Genomic DNA, 6162 nt, shown 5'->3' with positions numbered 1-6162 from the left:
AAATCCTCAACAAAATACTAGCAAACAGAATCCAACAGCCCATTAAATGGATCATACACCAAGATCAAGTGGGGTTTATTCCAGGGATGCAAGGATTCTTCAATATATGCAAATCAATCAATGTGATACACCATATTAACAAATTGAAGGAGAAAAACCATATGATCATCTCATTAGATGCAGAGAAAGCTTTCAACAAAATTCAACACCCATGTATGATAAAAACCCTGCAGAAAGTAGGCATAGAGGGAACTTTCCTCAACATAATAATGGCCATATATGACAAACCCACAGCCAACATCGTCCTCAATGGTGAAAAACTGAAAGCATTTCCACTAAGATCAGGAGCAAGACAAGGTTGCCCACTCTCACCACTCTTATTCAACATAGTTTTGGAAGTTTTAGCCACAGCAATCAGAGAAGAAAAAGAAATAAAAGGAATCCAAATCGGAAAAGAAGAAGTAAAGCTGTCACTGTGTGCAGATGACATGATACTATACATAGAGAATCCTAAAGATGCTACCAGAAAACTACTAGAGCTAATCAATGAATTTGGTAAAGCAGCAGGATACAAAATTAATGCACAGAAATCTCTGGCATTCCTATACACTAATGATGAAAAATCTGAAAGTGAAATCAAGAAATCACTCCCATTTACCACTGCAACAAAAAGAATAAAATATCTAGGAATAAACCTACCTAGGGAGACAAAAGACCTGTATGCAGAAAATTATAAGACACTGATGAAAGAAATTAAAGATGATACAAATACATGGAGAGATATACCATGTTCTTGGATTGGAAGAATCAACATTGTGAAAATGACTCTACTACCCAAAGCAATCTACAGATTCAATGCAATCCCTATCAAACTACCACTGGCATTTTTCACAGAACTAGAACAAAAAATTTCTCAATTTGTATGGAAACACAAAAGACCTCGAATAGCCAAAGCAATCTTGAGAATGAAAAACGGAGCTGGAGGAATCAGGCTCCCTGACTTCAGACTATACTACAAAGCTACAATAATCAAGACAGTATGGTACTCACACAAAAACAGAAATATAGATCAATGGAACAGGATAGAAAGGCCAGATATAAACCCACGCACATATGGTTACCTTATCTTTGATAAAGTAGGCAGGAATGTACAGTGGAGGAAGGACAGCCTCTTCAATAAGTGGTGCTGGGAAAACTGGACAGGTACATGTAAAAGTATGAGATTAGAACACTCCCTAACACCGTACACAAAAATAAGCTCAAAATGGATTAACGACCTAAATATAAGGCCAGAAACTATCAAACTCTTAGAGGAAAACATAGGCAGAACACTCTATGACATAAATCACAGCAAGATCCTTTTTGACCCACGTCCTAGAGAAATGGAAATAAAAACAAAAATAAACAAATGGGACCTAATGAAACTTCAAAGCTTTTGCACGGCAAAGGAAACCATAAACAAGACCAAAAGACAACCCTCAGAATGGGAGAAAATATTTGCAAATGAAGCAACTGACAAAGGATTAATTTCCAAAACTTACAAGCAGCTCATGCAGCTCAATAACAAAAAAAACAAACAACCCAATCCAAAAATGGGCAGAAGACCTAAACAGACATTTCTCCAAAGAACATATACAGACTGCCAACAAACACATGAAAGAATGCTCAACATCATTAATCATTAGAGACATGCAAATCAAAACTACAGTGAGATATCATCTCACACCAGTCAGAATGGCCATCATCAAAAAATCTAGAAACAATACATTCTGGAGAGGGTGTGGAGAAAAGGGAACCCTCTTGCACTGCTGGTGGGAATGTGAATTGGTACAGCCACTATGGAGAACAGTATGGAGGTTCCTTAAAAAACTGCAAATAGAACTACCATATGACCCAGCAATCCCACTACTGGGCATATACCCTGAGAAAACCATCATTCAAAAAGAGTCATGTACCACAATGTTCATTGCAGCTCTATTTACAATCGTCAGGATATGGAAGCAACCTAAGTGTCCATCGACAGATGAATGGATAAAGAAGATGTGGCCCATATATACAATGGACTATTACTCAGCCATAAAAGGAAACGAAATTGTGTTATTTGTAGTGAGGTGGATGGACATAGAGTCTGTCATGCAGAGTGAATTAATTCAGAAAGAGAAAGACAAATTCCGTTTATTAACGCATATATGTGGAATCTAGAAAAATGGTACAGATGAACCTATTTGCAGGGCAGGAATAGAAAGGCAGATGTAGAGAACAGACGTGTGGACTTGTGTATAAACCATGAAAGGAAAGGATTGATAAAGCTGAATTCAATTAAAAACTAAAAAGTTCTGTTTACAGAAGACACCATAAACATACCAAAAAGATAAGCCACGAACCTGGAGATGATGCTAGTGGCACACCTAAATGACAAAGAATTATCATCAGTAATTTGTAAAGAACTTCAAGAAATCACTTTTTTAAAAAAATTTATTTTATTTTTGACTGCATTGGGTCTTTGTTGCTGCGTGTGGGCTTTCTCTTGTTGCAGCGAGCAGGGGCTACTCTTCACTGTGGTGCATGGGCTTCTCATTGTGGTGGCTTCTCTTGTGGAGCACGGGCTCTAGGCACACGGGTTTCAGTAGTTGTGGCACGCAGGCTCAGTAGTTGTGGCTCAGGGGCTCTAGAGCACAGGCTCAGTAGTTGTGGCACACGGGCTTAGTTGCTCCATGGCATGTAGGATCTTCCTAGACCAGGGATTGAACCTGTGTCCCCTGCATTGGCAGGCGGATTGTTAAGCACTGTGCCACGAGGGAAGCCCAAAAAAATCACTTTTAAAAGAGAAAAAAATGGACTTCCCTGGTGGTGCAGTGGTTAAGAATCCGCTTAGGGTTCGAGCCCTAGTCCGGGAAGATGCCACATGCCGCGGAGCAACTAAGCCCGTGCACCACATCTACTGAACCTGCGCTCTAGAGCCTGCGTGCCACAACTACTGAGACCACATGCTGCAACTACTGAAGCCCATGCGCCTAGAGCCCGTGCTCCGCAACAAGAGAAGCCACCGCAATGAGAAGCCCGCGCACCGCAACGAAGAGTAGCCCCCACTCGCCGCAACTAGAGAAAGCCTGCATGCAGCAGCGAAGACCCAACACAGCCAAAAATAAAATAATTTTTTTCAAAAAGAGAAAAAAATGAGCAAATATATAAACAGGCAACTCGCAGAAGATAAAATTTAAATGGCCTTTCTTGAAACTCACAAATAATCAGGAAAATCAGAAATTAAAGTCTTAATAATGGATTTCACATTCCACTAACAGCAGACTATGTGATTTGGACCAACCTCATACTTAAGACAACTGAAACAGTTGACTGAAATATTTAAAACATCTGTTTAGAGATGTTAGTAAACTAACAAGATCGTGAAGAATTACAGGGCCAGGATTGGGAGGAAACTGATGCCCAAGGGAGGGAGTGAGCATTTAGGGCCACTTTCCTCTGGGGATATTTGTCCACTCCACAGGAGGCGGCCAAGAGACCGAGTAGCACCTGGGACAGCTTCCCAGGGGTGGGGGGAAGGGATGAAAGCCAGGGCATATTGCGGGGGGTGTTTGAGGAGGGACTAGTGAACTTCCCTCACTTTCAGTGGGGACCCTGAAAGTCTGCCTCCTAGGAGTAATGGTGACCCATCAGTAGACAGACCCTCACAGTGATGCCCAGCTTCAAACCTTCTCAAGCCCTGACATTCAGTGGAAGTAATCCCAGATTGCTTGTGCCAGGTGCCTCGCAGAAGAAAATGTCATTCCTCTCTGGAGGAAGAGATCATCATCCTAGGCCTCAATTATTTTCCACAAATATTTAGCAGATACAATGTCTGACGAACAACATGAGGAGAAAATAGGCAAATAGATGGATACATCTGTATAAATAAATAACACTAATGTTTGGTTGGATTTTAAATATACACAGAATTAAAATACATGCTAACTCTGACATATAAGTTGGGAAGGGAGAAAAAATCAATATATCTTAAGGGCTTTTCATTGTCAAGGGAGAGGGTATGAGCATTAATTGTTAAATTTTTGTGAGTCAAGGATGCAAGTTTACAGTAACCACTAAAAGAAAAATAAAAGAGGGACCTCCCTGGTGGTCCAGTGGTAAAGAATCTGCCTTCCAATGCAGTGGATGAAGGTTTGAACCCTGGTTGGGGAACTAAGATCCCACATGCCGTGGGGCAACTAAGCCTGAACGCCACAACTACTGAGCCCGCATGCCTCAACGAGAGAGCCCGTGTGCCGCAAACTACAGAGCCCACGCACTCTGGAGCCTGCGCGCCACAACTAAAGAGCCCATGTGCCCTAGAGCCTCTTCGCCACAATTAGAGAAGAGAAAACCCACATGCCACAACTAGAGAGAAGCCCGTGCACCACAACTAGAGAAGACCGTGCGCCTCAACAAAAGATCCCGCATGCCTCAATGAAGATCCTGCATGCTGCAACTAAGACCCGAAGCAGCCATAAATAAATGAATGAATGAATGAATGAATGAGTGTGTAACTTCCAAGCTAATAAAATGATCAATCCAGAAGAAGGCAAGAAAGAAGAGAAACAATAATAACAGTATAGAAGGGACAAATTGAAGGCCCTTAGTAAGAAAGTAAATGTAAACCCGAATATATTTTAAATTCTTCATTAAATGGAAATACACTAAGTGCTCCAATTGAAAGAAAAAGATGGTCAGACTGTACTTTTAAAAATTTTAGTCTCTAGACTTACGAGACACATCTTAAGCATTAGGTAAAGGTTTACAATAAAAAGGACAGAAAAGATATATTTTTAAAACACTAGCCAAAAGAAGCCAGTAAGCTATATTAATTTTAAAGAAAATAGACTTTTAAGGCAAAAAGCATTACTAGAGATCATTTCATCATGATAAAAAAGTTCAATCCACTAGGAAAAATAACAGTTCTATACTGGTAATTACCTAATAACCCAGCCTCAAAGTAAAGGGAAAAAATGACAGAACTTCAAGGAGTAATAGACAAATCACTGTAATAGTGGGCTATTTTAACATACGTCTCTCGGTAATGATATGCAAACAGACAAAAAATTAGTAGGAATATAGAAGATTTGAACTACAGGGACTTCCCTGGCAGTCCAGTGGTTAAGACTCCGTGCTTCCATTGCAGGGGGCATGGGTTCAATCCTTGGTCAGGGAACTATGATCCCACATGCTGCATGGCGCGGCCAAAAAAAAAAAAAAAAAGATTTGAACAACATCAAACACCTAGGAATAAGTCTAACAAAAGACGTGCAAGACTCCTATGTAGGTTACAGTTTATAAAATGTTATTGGAAAACTTGAAAGAGGACCTAAATAAAGGGAGAAATACACAATAGTCATGGCTGGGAATATGCAACATCATAAAGATGCTAATTTTCCTCAAAATGGTCTACAGATTCAATGCAATCAAATTTAAAATTTCGAGGGCTGTGGTGTTTTTTGGGGTTTTTTTTGGTTTTTTATTTGTGGAACTTGACAAACTGATCATAAAATTTGAATGAAAATTCCAAGGATCTAGAATAGTAAAAGCAATATTGAAGGAGAAGAACAAGGTATGAGAACTTCCTCTAAAGACTTTTTTTTCATTGAAATATAGTTGATTTATAATATTGAGTTAGTTTCAGGTGTACAGTATAGTGATTCTGGGTTTTTTTGGGTTTTTTTGGCAAATTATGTTCCATTATAGGTTATTACAAGATATTGGGTATAATTCCCTATGCTATACAGTAAACACTTGTTGCTTCTTTATTTTATGTGTAGTAATTTGTATCTGTTAATCCCAGACTCATAATTTGTCCCTCCCTGCCTCCCTCTTCCCTTTGGTAACCATAAGTTTGTTTTCTATGTCTGTGACTCTGAAGACTTTTAAGATTCACCATAAAGCTATAGTAAGTAAACAAGTGTGATATTAGCACAAGGACAGATATATAAACCAGTGGAATTGAATAGCTCAGAAAGAGTTCCAGCATATCTGGACATTGGCAGAGTGGTGAGCAGTGGGAGGACAGTCTTTTCAATAAATAATGTGAGGACGATTGGATAAACATGTGAAAAAAAATAATTCTTGATCCCTACTTTACATCAGACACACAAATCAACTCTGGACAGAATACAGATC

This window comes from Monodon monoceros, unplaced genomic scaffold (genome assembly GCF_005190385.1).
Source record: "Monodon monoceros isolate NGI ecotype Baffin Bay Population unplaced genomic scaffold, NGI_Narwhal_1 Super_Scaffold_22, whole genome shotgun sequence".
NCBI classification, from domain to species: Eukaryota; Metazoa; Chordata; class Mammalia; order Artiodactyla; family Monodontidae; genus Monodon; species Monodon monoceros.
This window is presented reverse-complemented; position numbering follows the sequence as displayed.